At 38.8% G+C, this 15,338-nt stretch overlaps 1 protein-coding gene across 9 annotated transcripts in view; it reads left to right on the top strand.

Moving 5' to 3' along the window:
* GRIP1 (glutamate receptor interacting protein 1) overlaps window positions 1-15,338 on the top strand; it is a 713,644-nt gene that overhangs the window by 118,058 nt on the left and 580,248 nt on the right. The window lies entirely within an intron of this gene.

Raw genomic sequence — 15,338 nt, 5'->3', positions numbered from 1 at the left:
CCTAATCTTTTATAGTACTGCCTCTTTAATCTGTCATTCTTGGGGAGAAAGAAGAGTCTTCCTAAGAAACCACTGATACCTGTGAGCACTGAGGCAGTGACCAAATCATGACCGTGCTTTAGTGATAGCACTTCTAAAAGCCTTTTTCCTCCTTGCTCTGCTGAGCAGAATTTGTTTTCTTTTTTTTTAAAAATAAATTTATTTATTTTATTTATTTATTTTTGGCTGCGTTGGGTCTTCATTGCTGCGCACGGGCTTTCTCTAGTTGCGGTGAGAGGGGGCTACTCTTCGTTGCGGTGCGCGGGCTCCTTGTTGCTGTGGCTTCTCTTGTTGCGGAGCACAGGCTCTAGGTGAGCAGGCTTCAGCAGTTGTGGCACGCAGGCTCAGTAGTTGTGGCTCGCGGGCTCTAGAGCGCAGTCTCAGTAGTTGTGGCGCACGGGCTTAGTTGCTCCGCGGCATGTGGGATCTTCCCGGACCAGGGCTCGAACCCGTGTCCCCTATGTTGGCAGCGGATGCTTAACCACTGTGCCACCAGGGAAGCCCAGAATTTGTTTTCTTGATGTCTCAGGCTAACCATTGTGAGCATTATGACTTATGCTAAGAACAAACAAACCCAAACTACCTCTCTAAGTGTTAGTTTTCTTGTTTAAAAATGGGAATAAGGACATTATTACCCAATTCAGAGAGTTGCTTCGAGGTTCGAATGAGATAATCTTTATGGAGCTTCCTCAGGGCCTGGCACAGTTCCGAGTCCTGAGTGAATGACGGCTGCCAGTGTCACCGTCACCATCCTCCAGCCCCCGAGACTGAGTTAGATAACTCCACCTACCTTCTTGTTCTTTCCCTCAGAGCCTTGGCTCACATGGAGCATATCTGTTTGTTCACACTGGTTTAATGTTCAGCACATGGAAGACACTTGATAAATACTGACAAAACGAATCAATGAATACATGATTATTTTAGATATTTTTTAGATTAAAAGATATTCTCAAAAAATGTCATTTTCCATTTGTTGCTGGCTGAAAGATTTCTTTGGGGATGTGGTGTACTTTCTGTGCTTTGCAAGTGTACCCCAGTATAACATTTTCTCTTCTGATTTGGGTTGCAGCTATGCTCAACCAACTTTGGAATTTAAATTTCTATGTGCTGCAGAGTGGAGCTGTACAGAATATTTATAAAAGTCCTCATGTAACTCTAATCATAAACTTGAATCACTTTGCAAGGATGCACAACAAAAATGAACTAAAAATGGCATATGTTTACTCATCAGAATCATGTTCCTTTCAGTCTTCTAGGGCCTGGATCATGTACGCAATTTATGAAATCATTCATCCAGCAGCAAATAGAGAACGTCTTTGATGAGATGTCAAATCAGATTGAATTGTGGCCATGAAAAATGTTGAGTATATTGAGTCAGAGGAATTTGAACTCCATTGAGATGAAACATTATGGTTTGTATTGAAATGAAAAAGCAAATGTTTACCTGACATTCGTATTTTGTTTTTAAGTCCCGTTTTACCATAGCAAAGAGCAAGAAGATGTGATCAATAATGGAAAAAAAACGAACGGATTCTGGTGTTGCTGTTCATACTTCAGTTATAAAAGGAGATTGTTGTTCACCCTTTTATTGGGTCGCATTAATAGGCCGTTGATAAATAATACTATATGTGATTTTCATTCGTAATCTCGAGCTTTGAAACTCTCTACGTTTATACAAGAGCAAGTCAGTGCTTTAAAATATAATCTTTCTTGATCACTAGGATCTCTGATGCACTCACTGTCCAAGATCTAAAGGACTATTTCCGTCTTCATCTTGTTGAATCTCTCATCAGCGTTCTACCCGATGGCCACTCCCTCCTTGAAACTGTCTCTTCCTTTGACCTTGGCACATGATTTTCCTTGACACTTTCTGTGTGCTCCTTCTCTGCTCTGCCCAGCTGCTCATCCTCAAGGCTCAGTCAGCCTCAGTCTTCCTCTTTTCCCCTCCCTACCCTCCCTTTCCCTCTCATCTCTTCTCACTTTATACTTTTTCCTAAATAAGCTCATCTGTGACCCTATCTGTCATCAGTTACCTGCACTACGCTATTGATTCCAAAATCAAAATCTTCAGCTCATACCTTTCCTCTGCACACCAGACCTGCCTATCCAAACATTTACCCTTTGCCTCTAGGGCATGTCCGTGGCTCAGTGTAAAACCTTTTCCACATCACCACTGCCCACCCAGGTCTAGGTGAGAGACCTAGGAAGTATCCTGACTTACATTCCCACCAATAGTGTAGGAGGGTTCCATTTTCTCCACACCCTCTCTAGCATGTGTTATTTGTAGACTTTTTAATGCCATTCTGACCGGTGTGAAGTGGTACCGCATTGTAGTTTAGATTTGCATTTCTCTAATAATTAGTGATGTTGAGTGTCTTTTCATGTGCCTACTGGCCATTTGTAAAAACATTATTATATTATTACAAGATATATTATTATTTATATCATGATATTAACAATTGGTATCATTTCTGCAACCAGGTGAGGCTTCATTATCTTTTTTTTATCACACTTCATAGCATTTAACAGTTATACCTTATTTGTGTGTTTATTTGATTAATATTTGCTTAGACTATAGGTTCCATGACAGCAGTGATCACAACTCTTTTATTCATCACTTTCCTCCCTGGGCCTGTCATGGGGCCTATATAAATTAGTCTTCATAAATGCAGGTTACATGGTTGAATGAAAGCCAAAGATACTAAAATATTTGCAAATTGTTCTTCTAGATGCCAGATGTTGTCAGTCTTTAGTTTCAACATATTATCAGCAGTTTCTTTAGAAGCAGTTTCTTTTATCTTGCAGGATGAGCCCAGTGGCTGACCTACATACTGCCCACTGTCTCTGAGACATAGACTAAATGACCATATATTCGTCCATATTCAATACTTTTTCTTAATGAATGTAATGCAGTTAAATATCAGCGTGTTTATTTTTCCAGTGTTTTGGGCCATGACCCTGTTTACCTTATGATTTATATAGACACACATGCACACACACACAACTGAAGTAAGACTTAAGAAACCAATATTTTCCATTGCTGCATGCAGTATATTCTATAAATTTCTATTCTGTTCTTGTTTGTTCTTTTCTATTTTATGCTATTTTACCTTATTTATTGATTGACATGGGTTAGAACTAACAACTGATTTCACAGTTAGAAAAAGTTTTTTGTTTTTTAGAGAATATTTTATTTTTGAAGCTGTGGCTTTTCATAGATATAAATGTTAAAATCAAGTAATAATTGATTAAGATTAGATATACATTTTATTTCTAAGTCAATAAAATTTTGATTGAAGAAAGGAAAATGTTTTTGAGGGTCTAGGACACAATCTCATGGAAAGTATATTAACTCTCTATAGGAGAGTTAATATATCAAAATTGTTTTCCAGCTGGCACTTTGAAATATTAGTTTTGAGAACTATTAGCTGTTTTGGAATTCCCTTTTTTTGTACCTAAAACTATGTAGTCCAATATGGACATTAAATTTGGTTTTGAATCCATCCATCAGAAGGACCAGAAATGTTTTGACAAGTGTTTTGATGAAGATTTGGGTGGAGAAAGACAAACACGAGAGAAGGAAAATTTAAAGGAAACAGAAACTCTTGTCTGTTTAGTTCATGATGTTGGATTTGTACAGACAATTTTTGAGAAGTAAAGCTTAAAACATCAGGTTGGTGGGATGCCACAGCCAATCAGAGAAGTGAGGATGGTTAGCGTTAATGCACTTTCCTGTTTACTTTTTAGAATAAGATATACAATTTGTCATTAAGACAGTTTAACTTTAATTAAAAAGACAAACATTCTTTTAAAAAGGTTTTAAAAGAAAGATACATTTTCCATTCATCTTTAATTCAGCCTTAATCAGTTCACTGTGACCATTAGCTACTGGGCTCGCGAGGTCCCATCTTAGCCATAGATTTACACTCACATCACGTACGTAGGCTCTTTCTGAGTTGATTGTACATAGACCTCTCATTTGACTTTTAGTTGCTCAGAGTAAAACTGGAGGAAAATGGCTTTATGATTCTTTCCCCCAGTCAGAAGGATATTCTACTCATCTTTTTGTTTTCTTTTTTCTTCATAGAAAAGTCTCGAGAATTTTTCTGTAGGAACTGGTGCAACTGGGTTAGTATACATACCTTTTATCTAACAGCTTTTTTATAATCAATAATTGAAAATATGGTCTAGGGTGCTTGTAATTATGTCTTCATATCTGTTCCTAAAGAGTCAAAACCCCCATACAAAACATTTTCAACAAAATTTAAGCAATTGCTTTTTGAGTAGTTAAAGCTAGTTTAATTAGATTAATTTGGTTAAAAAAAAAAAAGGAAATAATGCTGAATTAGAGGGACAGGTCTTTCGCTCTTAATTTTCTCTCCCTTTCAGGTCGGCTATGTGCTTCTAGTTTATGCTTTTAGCTGCAACACATCTTTAGTAATTTATGAGAGATTCTCTAACATTGGCTAAAAATAGAAGTGAAAGTAGATGTACATAAAGTGAAATTCTACAGTTCTAACTTTCTGTGGTAGGAAGTGAGGAATTTGTCCTTGATGCAAATTGAAGGAAAGATAGAACTTGTATTAGTATCTTTCCTTTCTCTCCCTTTCTCCTCTTCCATTTACGGATACATGCTTGGAAACCCAGCTCAGACAAAACCTCCATTTGAAGCCACCTTCGTATCTCTAGGAAGTGAGTCTCTCCTTATCTAGTGTTCCCAGTATACAGTATTTGTTCATTATTCATCTGTCTTACAGTAGTTCATCTAGTCATATGTCTGTCTCTCCGCCTGGACTCTATGCTTCTTTAGGATAGGTACCATCACTTATTCATCTTAGGTACCCTTTTGTATGACGCTGTCCTTAAGACAGTCTCTGCCCAGTAAGATTTGATGGTTCAACAGCAATTTCCACGTCACGAGTTCTTAAGCATAGTCATGCCCTACATTATTTAGCTAAATGAAGTGGAGAAGAAGGAAAAGAAGAAAGAACAAATAGGTATCTAACAAACCCAGTGTCAGAGAAACTGATTAAATACTATTTAAGGACAGATCTAAAAGTCCACTCTCCCCCAGAAGGATATATAATGGCAATTTAAAGTATTAAAATATTTCTAATATCTGAGAAACATCAATTTTATAAATCAGTCTTTTAATGTATTGCAAATAACTATCATTAATCCACTCTACATGCTCGTCCATTGCTCTGCTTAGGTTTTCCATTTTCATGAAAAACCACCTCATGATGCTAGTTTAGCCCCTCTCTTCCTCCTTCCCCAATTAACCAAATGGAGATTTCAAGGTGTAACCCATGCAAAATTTATGTGTGACTAAAAGGACGCATCTGTTATTTAAAAACTAAATAAATAAAAAATAAACTGATCTATTTAATTCTCATGCCAGCTGAATTTCTAGCATCTCTAAGAACAGGTTGGCAAGAATAAAAAATGGGCCTTCTCCGTCAAAAAAAACACATTTCATGTAAATCTTTAAACCCTGGTCTCGGGAATAAGCACATCATCTGATTTTTAGTTTTAAGCTTTTTTTGCTATGATGGGAGGGGCTTGTATATCTTGATGTGATCTGACACTCTGAGGTGAATCCACTTTATAAAGGGGTTTTACTGGCCATTCTTACATGAACAATGAGGTCCTGAATGACAGAGGAGGCAGGAAAGAAAATCCTATAGGAGCAGCTCCCTTTCTACACTGAGCTATGAAGGTGGTTCTTTAATTTCAGCCACAGATGTTGCTTACAGAGCCTGTCACTGTGTTGTATGGTTTTATGTCTTATATACTTAGTTATTGATTAGGTTGGTAAATTTAAGAAATCCTGCAGAAACAGCCTGTCTCAGGAGAAGTCTCACTGGTAAGAAGATGCTGAGTCGCTGATGCTGGACAGTGTCTAGAATTCTGGTTGCGATTCTCGTTCACAATGCCTTGTCGGTGATGTCGTGGGAGTAGCCGTCAAATCAGAGCATCAACCCTTTCTGTGCCAGAAGTCACCCATCTGTCACCTGCTCAGAAGAGTACAAACATTATTGTCACATCTGCAAGCTAAACACATGAAGCATCATGTACCAGATCAACTATTTTCACCTCCTCCAAAATTCTCATTCTTTACATGTTCTCCCCTGCCAGCATTCAGGAGTAAACAGTAACAGCCATGGTGATTAAGGGGAAACTATGGAGATGGAAACTGAGCATCATCTTCTAAACAGTTTCACATTTATAATGTAAGGCTTGAGCATATCCTTACGGCTACTGTGATGACAGGGGTCTGGGAGGGATGATTAATATGCAGACCACACCAGCCCACTGTCAGTAGATCTTACAGGAAATAGACTAGAATCTGTGGGAATAGCAAGTTTCATCACTATGTGTGGGCTGAAAGGGGCCAGGTGAAACTATTTGTTTGCTACCTACACCTAGAGGAGAAAGCTCTAGCTATTATGTTCTTAAAAGCACTCTGAAGCACTTCTGCCCTTCTCAGGTGTGGGGATGAGAATTTATGTTAAAGCAGGGATTTTTAAAGGGACAGTATTAGCAAAGCCCAGAACATGTTTGAAATGCAAATTTCCAAACAGTCTGAAACCAAAACTCTGGAGATGAGGCGCAGCAATCTGTGTTGTGCCAAGCCTTCTAATTGATTCTGATACATGTTCAAGTTTGAGAATAACTGTAGTAAAGTATCGAATGAATAATACACTCTTAATGTCACTTTTGGAAGTCATGGTAATAAACTTTAGGCTAGCTCTTATTTAGAGTTGGTGTCCATTATTTAGGGCATGTATTTGAAGATATTTATAATGGGAAAATGTCATTATTTAAAACCACAGCACTACTTAAGAATTGTCAATTATTTTTAAGGAAAGACTGTAATCTCAGGCTCTCTAGTGGGTTTGCATTATTCAAAACTGGGCCTGGAATTGAGTTTATGAGTGTGGAGAGAATTGAATTGCTCTAAATAATAAAGAGAGATTATGTAGAATTTTCTTGGACGAGGTGGGAAGTAGAAGGAGAGAGGAGAGCAAGCAAAGGGTGGGGACTCTAGATAGAACGGCCCTGTGAGAAGTCTTGGAGGGAAAGAAGTAGAAAGTTCTTTTAGGAAAAGGTTAGATTGTTGACCAGGCAGTGCTGTGTTGTAATGTAACCCCTTCCCATGACCCACCAGCTTTCTCTAGATGTTCTCCTAAGTGCAAGAGCAGTGAATAATTGCCCAGCAGGAAGAAGGGTGGGCTCTTGGGGGGTTCCATGTTTGGGTCTGGGCTAAGGTTGAGGAAAAGAGTAGCTGCAGGGTATCAAGCAATGAATGAGAATTCTGCAGAAGTGGAAAATCAGAGCCAGAGCACAGAAACCTGCAAAGCTTGCTAAAGTATGGAGGGGTACATTGGATTACTTCATAGAATAGTCAGAAATAATCTGATAGATTATTGATGGACTAATTAATCCATAATCTGATGGATGAATTGGATGAATGTTTGAGCCAAACGTTTTTATTTTTTATTTTTATTTTTTTGGCTGCGTTGGGTCTTTGTTGCTGTGCGCCGGCTTTCTCTAGTTGCGGCAAGCGGGGGCTACTCTTCGTTGTGGTGTGTGGGCTTCTCATTGCAGTGGCTTCTCTTGTTGCAGAGCACGGGCTCTAGGCGCAGGGGCTTCAGTAGTTGTGACGCACGGGCTCAGTAGTTGTGGCGCATGGGCTAGTGGCTCTGCGACATGTGGGATCTTCCCAGACCAGGGCTCGAACCCGTGTCCCCTGCATTGGCAGGTGGATTCTTATCCACTGTGCCACCAGGGAAGTCCCGAGCCAAACGTTTTTGAATTTTACAGGGTGTGGTGGTCAAAGATGACATTTGGGCTCCATTTTTATTGTAACAGTTAGATGAATGTTTTTGTAGTGAGACTTGTTATCCCGTGAAAGAGAATGGCAATTCCATGTTAAAAACGTCTTGCATATTTTGACTTTTAAACTGTTGATGGGGAAAGAGTACAAAATGGCTCAGTGGTGGATTTTGGAGTGACATCCTGGGCCCTGCAGTGCTGGAGAAAGCAGTTGACCTTTCCCTTTCTGACCCTCTGTGTTACTGTCCTGTCTTTTGCCCCCTCTCCCATCAGCTCCTCAGGCCGCACAGAAGACTTTCTCACACAGCTCAGAGTTCTCCAACTGCACGCTAACTCTCGGAATCATGCTCCTCCTTTTTTCTTCATTGCTTGCAATGAATAGACTGGCCTCTCTTCAACAAAGTGGCCCATCAAAAATGTAGTCTTGTGACTCGAATGAATCAGTACTCCACTTAATCAATGTGAATTTCCAGCCTGTATGTCACATTTACTTAAAGGGACATAGCCGTTTACATGGGAAAGATAGACTTTTTATAGTAGCCTTGGGGTCAAGCTCTCTGTCATGCTTCACGTTTATAAAGGAGGAAACCAAGTTGCCCACAGTTCGCACAATCATCTCACGTGATGACCTTAGCGATCGTATTGCCTAACCTCTTCATCTAACAGATGGAAAGCCTGAAGGGTTGGGGTAAATGAGTTGCCTCAGCGAAAGAGTGAGCGCCTTTCACAGCACAAAAGCCTCTCAGGGTCCTTTCTGTCAACAACGTAGAGAAAGGCATCAGATGGCCCTGCCACTGGCAGTCGGCTTGGAAGAATCTATAGTACTGTATAACATTAACCCCTGCAAAGCCTGGGAGTTGGAATTATTGATCATCTCAGGGTATCAGGGAAATATTAGTGATGATAGTTTTTTAACAATATCGATTTTTTCTTGCAGATTACCTGGGTCAAAGTGAATCTTTTAAAAATACTGAACCTATGAGGATATTAGATAGGACCCAACTTCCTGCTTCAAATGGATACAAAGGGAACTTAAAGACTAATATATATATGTGTGTATATATATATATATATACACACACACACACATATATGTATGTAATATATATATTTATATATATAATTAAATTCTCCTACTGATTTAGTAGAGTTTTAGTTACATTGCATTTTTAGGGACCACTGAAGATCTTTTTTTTTTTTTTTTTTTTTTTTTAAATTTATTTATTTATTTATTTATGGCTGTGTTGGGTCTTCGTTTCTGTGCGAGGGCTTTCTCTAGTTGTGGCAAGTGGGGGCCACTCTTCATCGCGGTGCGCGGGCCTCTCACTATCGTGGCCTCTCTTGTGGAGCACAGGCTCCAGATGCGCAAGCTCAGTAGTTGTGGCTCACGGGCCTAGTTGCTCCGCGGCATGTGGGATCTTCCCAGACCAGGGCTCGAACCCGTGTCCCCTGCATTGGCAGGCAGATTCCCAACCACTGCGCCACCAGGGAAGCCCTGAAGATCTTTTTTAATTCAAGAAACAAAACATACGAACCAAAAAACCTTGCAAATGTTCTATGGTCCAAAGATTAAGAAGATGATTATGTGATATCTATCAAATGAAATTTCGCAAGTGGAATAATCTGTAAATGCATTTACTGTAATGCTGCTTCCCTTTTAAGAATTTAATCAGGGACATGCTTACTGCCTTTCTTTCCTTTTGCATTTATTATGAACCGAAGCAATTTCACAGAAAAGAGGAGTATAGATAACATTAAATTCTAAATATTTGTAATACTATCTTTTTTATAAAGATGTCTTTAATGCTTATAATACTTAAATAGAGGAAATCAATTTATGAATATCAGTTAAGTTGTTAAATACATTGTGGTTCCTCATGTCATTCAAAGATCCTCCCATCAGAAAATTCTTCCTTGGCAGTGTCCCTCCCATTCTCCCTCAGCCTGGCCCTTGTTCCTGGAATCCCCAAGCCTCCCCAACTTGGGGCCTTTGCACCTGCTGGACCTCCTGCTGTGAAGGCCCTAACCACCTGTTCTCTGCCCCATTCCCTCTCTAGGATAACCCCTATTTGATCTTCAGATGAGGCATTACCCAGAGAAATCCAGGATTAGTTCGTTTTAGATGTGCCAAGAAGAATGATGGAAAGATTCTTCATAAGAGTAGAAGACAAAATAATCAACAAAAGAATCCTTGAATTTACATGTTTCCAATCCACGTGCTCATAAAGCACCACCAAAAATGAAGTTTGCAGTGTCACTACACAAACTGACTGCCCTTCTTACTACCCTTCTTACTAACTACAGGTATTTGCATGGAATGAAGGATGTCAGGCATGATTAGTAACAATTGGTCTGAAATATATCCCCTTCCCACAGGTATATTTAACATATACCTCCTTGTTCAGTTCAGTTGTTAAGTCCAAGTTGGGGTCATTTGTATACATGGGTGAGGAAGCTCAGGTCAAAGGAAGTAGGAAGAGCTAGAGTGGTAGCGCTATGCGTGGTGGTTATCTACACACTAATGTAAATTTGTGAATGAAGAAAGCTTCACATTACTTAGCATTAGGAAAGACTTTGGACAGCTGAGAAATAACAGAAAAACTGAAAGGAAAAAAAAAAAAAAAGGCTGGGAAAAGAAAGACAAACTATTTACTTTGGAATTCCTCCCCGAGGCCCTGGTGGCAGCCACTACTGGCTAGGAGGCCTTGCATAAATTCCTCTCCCTCTCCTGGGACTCAGTGTCCTCATGAGAAAATGATGATCATAATAGCACCTTCCTAGGGTCATTGTGAGGATTAAGTGAGTTAATGCATGCAGTTCACTTAGAACTGTACTCAACACCCAATAAATGCTCAGTGAAAGTTATTTGATAATAATACTACTATTAGCCCTTTTTAGGTTAGTAAATGTCTTATCAGGTCTTCTATGGGTACTGCTTACCACAGAGCCTAGCATAGGACATGGCGTGTAGTTGATGTTCAATAAATGTTTATTGTGTAAGTGATGGGATGATTTCTGTCTTTTTTTTTTTTTCTGATTCGAAAGTTGTGGGCTTCTAAATATATTTTTATACATATACATGTATCTATTCTTTTTCAAATTCTTTTCCCATTTAGGTTGTTACATAATGTTGAGCAGAGTTCCCTGTGCTATACAGTAGGTCCTTGTTGGTTATCCATTCTAAATAGAGCAGTGTGTGCATGTCAATCCCAAACTCCCTGACTATCCCTCTTTGAATGTAAAAGATGAAGAGATTTGATAACTCTAGTGATCCTTACAGATAGAGATTATAAATAATCCTCCACTGAAGAAGGCCAGATATTTCAGGAAGATCAATAATTCAGGACGATCATGGTTACGTTACTGATTGCCTTTTAATTGTATGGTGTTTTATTTATCAGTTTATTTGTGATTCCGTTTTAAACACGTCAGGGGTGTAATGAAATAAAAATTGAAAGGTGGCAGGAAATGGGAATGTAGAAATGAGCAAGGATTTTCAGACATGGTACCTTGATGATGCCCCAGCAGCACCTCGTGGTAAAACCAGATGGGTGGAAGGAATGTTTAGCTTTGAAGTAGAGAAAGCTCTAGAGGACCAGCTTCTTTGTGGAGGGGGGATTAGATTTATGTTGTGTAGCTCAGGACCAAAGTCTAAAAATTACTGGGGAGAAGATTTAGATTCATTGTAGAGAAGACATTTCAGAAATGGCAATAGTGACCTTGTAAAAGGAGGGAGTCATTGGAACTGTTAATAGAGACCAAATAACCACATGTCAAGAATGTTATTGATAGGATTCCTATGTGGCCTGGGAGACTGAGACTGAATAACCTCCATGGGGTTCCAACACTAAGATTTTATAGGTGGCCAAATGAATCAGTTGATTTGGGTTCTGGTACACTTAGGCAGTGTGACCTTGGGCAAGTCACTTACCCTCTCTGAGCTTTCTCACCCACTTAGTTGGTATAAAAATATCTACCTGTTCTGAATGAATTTTTAAAAAATTTCATGAATTGATGTATGGTCTTGTAACATGTTGTTAAGGCATACTTGCTTTTTCTGCTCATTTGTCATTTCCTGCACATTCATTAAGTGTTCTAGTCACTGGAGACTTGCTCAGCGTTGTGATTTATTTTAATCAAATGCATTATTATTTTCCCTAGGAACTTTTTTGTGGAAACTGTACTTATTCAAATAAGAAAGGAGACTTTGATATCAAAAAATGGAAATCTTTACTCAATAAAAAATGAATTTATATCTTATTTCTTTTTACAGAGGACTTAAAATAGGTTATTTTCTGATAAAAACACACCCTCTTATTATTTTAAGACATCGTTCTTCTGTTGAATTTTAGATTGTTGGAATTCAGTGGGTGAAGTTTATGAGCCTTTATTCATGCTGATAAGGAGATTCTCATCACAACTTTCTATAATTTGCTTTTCAACTTTGTAGAAACTGAATCAGTAGTCTGTGATGGCCCTGATGATTTTCCCACTCTTCAAGGACTATTCAATTAGCTTGGTTTAATTTTGCTAGAAAATGCTCAAGCAGTTAATTTTTATAGAAATTAATGACATTTTTATTCTGGAACCATCTGCTTTCATTTTAATACACAGGGAATGGTTGACTGCTTTCACTGATGCACTGATACCTTTAGGAAAAGAATAGCTACTATGCTGATTGATATACTTTTGTCATTCTTTTGGGGGCAGGTGGCCACGACCAGATCAGAAGGGGTGGTGGGGTTTGTAGGAAGGAAAAGAACTGGAGAACTAACACTGAGCACCTACTGTTTGCCAGATTGTTCATTTAATTTTCACCCTGCTCGAGGTGTGTAGCATATGAGCTCCATTATCTTGGTGATGAAATTGAAGTTCTGAGAAGTTGTTCACGTTCCCAAGATTCTCAATTTAATAAGCCATAGAGGTGGAATTTGGATCCAGGTTCTTCTGACTCTAATGTCCATTGCCTCTCTTTCTGCCCTGGGCCTGTTTTAACCAGAATGAGCCCCAGAGATGGTCAGTTCTTGCCCCACAACACACACACATACACACCAGTTGTCATCAGAAGTTAACTTCTGTCATCAGAAGTTATTTGCTTCTTCTGTGAAGAGAAGAACCAAAAAGGTCTACACAGGCTGATTTGTTTCTACTAAGGAGATTTTGCTGTTTCACATTATACCTTTTAGAAACTAACTATACCAAACAAACTGTATTTTATTTTTTGAAAGAAGTCAGGAAAATGAAAGAAATATTCTCTTTTGTAACCATCTGGCATCTTAAGATAGTGAAAGCACATAGCAGTTATGTGCATATTTTGTTTTATAGAAAGACTTCTAAAAATAATATTGTAGGATATAAGCTGGTATTTTTAAAATTTTTGAATGAAGGATAATTATGGTTTAAATGAGAGACAGTGGAGTACATTTGTAAATTGTCAGTTATTTTCCTTTATATCTGTAAAAGTAGAATGGGAAATATATTTTTTTCCCAATCAGAAGATTTAATCTTTTTAAGTAAAAGAAGGCATGACCCTTTTGTAGCTAGAATTGAAATTGTGCTGAATGGACTATTTCTACAGCCCATGCCTCAGTGGAAACAGCACACAGGCCTTAAACTGTGTATATCTCACTGGCAGCTCTGACCTCAGGGCCTAGTTTACACACAGTTACTGTATTTGTCAGGATTTATGTTGGCATTTATCTATTTTTAAGTACTTGTCTCTCCACTAGCCTGAGAACAATTTGTGGATAGGAACTTACTCATTTTTAGATCCCTAGAGCCTAAGATATGTGAAATCCTTAATAAATGTTTGCTGATTGACTATATTGTAGTTGGATGACTTATTCATCCACCTTGCCTCCCAAAACGAAGTTGGTCTTGACTAAAGGAAATGCTCTCAGCTTTGGAATCAGCCCGGAGTAGGTGAACTTCAAAGTCCCTACCTCTCCTGTGATTTAATCTACCAACCTGCCTCTGACACATGAACTATACCTATTTTTCTTTTTTCTTTTTTTGAAATTGAGATATAATTGACATATAGCACTGTGTAAGGGTAAGATGTACAGCGTGTTGATTTGATACATTTATGTATTGCAGTATGATTACCACCTTGGCATCAGCTAACACCTCTATCACATCCTTTTTTTTCAAATAACCTTTTTACTTCCTCCCTGATGTTGAAAATCAGCTTTCCCTTGAAGACACTGCTTCTTTAGCAGACCTCTCTAATGAAGGCCATGCCTTCTCTCATTTCTCCAGATTCACGGGGGCTGATAATCAAACCTGCAGAATTCTTCATATACCCCTCAGACACTCCTAGACAGGTGCTCCCAATAGAAGTACAATGCTAGCCCTCAGATGTCATTTAAAGTGTTCCTTTAGCCACATTAAAAAAGCGAAAAGTAGGTGAAATTAATTTTATTTAGTCTAATATATCCAAAAATTATTTTAACGTGTACTTAATATAAAAAGTTTCTAATGATGTGTGTTCCATTTAAAAATTCATACTAAATCTTTGAAATCTGGTGTTCATTTCACACTTTCACAGCACATCTCAGTCCGGAGTAGCCACAGTTCTAGTGCTTAATAGCCTCTTGTGTCTAACAGCTACTGTACCCGACGTCTGGTTTCAACTATTGTTCCCCTGCGATTTCTCAACATTTCAGAGCCTTTCTCTTATACCACCTGATTTTCATTATCTTTGCTGTGACCAACAAGCACTTTTTGGAATTATAGTGGCATCAACTGCCATGCAGTTTCCCTATATTCCTTTCCCTGTCATCATCTTTGAAGATTTTACGGTCTTACCATCTCTCAGTGTCTTAGCTCATCCCCACCTCACTCATCGCCATAATCACCCCCAAATCTCTTAACCTCCACAATTCCATTCTCTGAGTATGGTTCCTGGCATTCTGTTGTTCCCCGTCATTGCACATTTTCTCCTTTTTGAACTGTGGGGAAATCATTTTTACAGTTACTTCAGGTATGAGCCTGTGAATTACCAGCAAAAACAAAGGCCTCAAAACTATTTGTGTGCTGTTGCTAATAAGAGGAGCCTATAGAAGAAAATCATCCAGAGGAAAAAGCAGTTATTGGCTTCTCCTCCAAACTGAGGCCTAATGGGTACTGTGTAAAGATGGGAAATGGCAGAAGCCACTACTGAGTCCAACCCTTTCATTTTACTGAGGAGAAAACTGATACTCAGAACAGTTTTGTGGCTTGTGCAAGATCACAGAGCTATTGAATGGCAAGTTTGACCCCAGACCCAGGTACCCTGACTCCGGGCCTGACTTTTTTTAATTCATGCTGAATAAATATGGTAATTGTGTAGTTACCATGGTAGAACAGTATAATACCACGACTACCTCCTGGAGATTCCACAGGTTAAGAGCAGAGTTCCCAGCAAGACTGCCTTCACTTCAGATGCCAGCTGCAAGTTTGGGGGGTTTCCAGGCCACTTG

This window comes from Balaenoptera borealis (assembly GCF_965194805.1).
Source record: "Balaenoptera borealis genome assembly, chromosome: 13".
Taxonomy (NCBI): domain Eukaryota; kingdom Metazoa; phylum Chordata; class Mammalia; order Artiodactyla; family Balaenopteridae; genus Balaenoptera; species Balaenoptera borealis.
The sequence above is the reverse complement of the archived record's forward strand: the minus strand, read 5'-3'. Positions and strand labels throughout refer to the sequence as shown.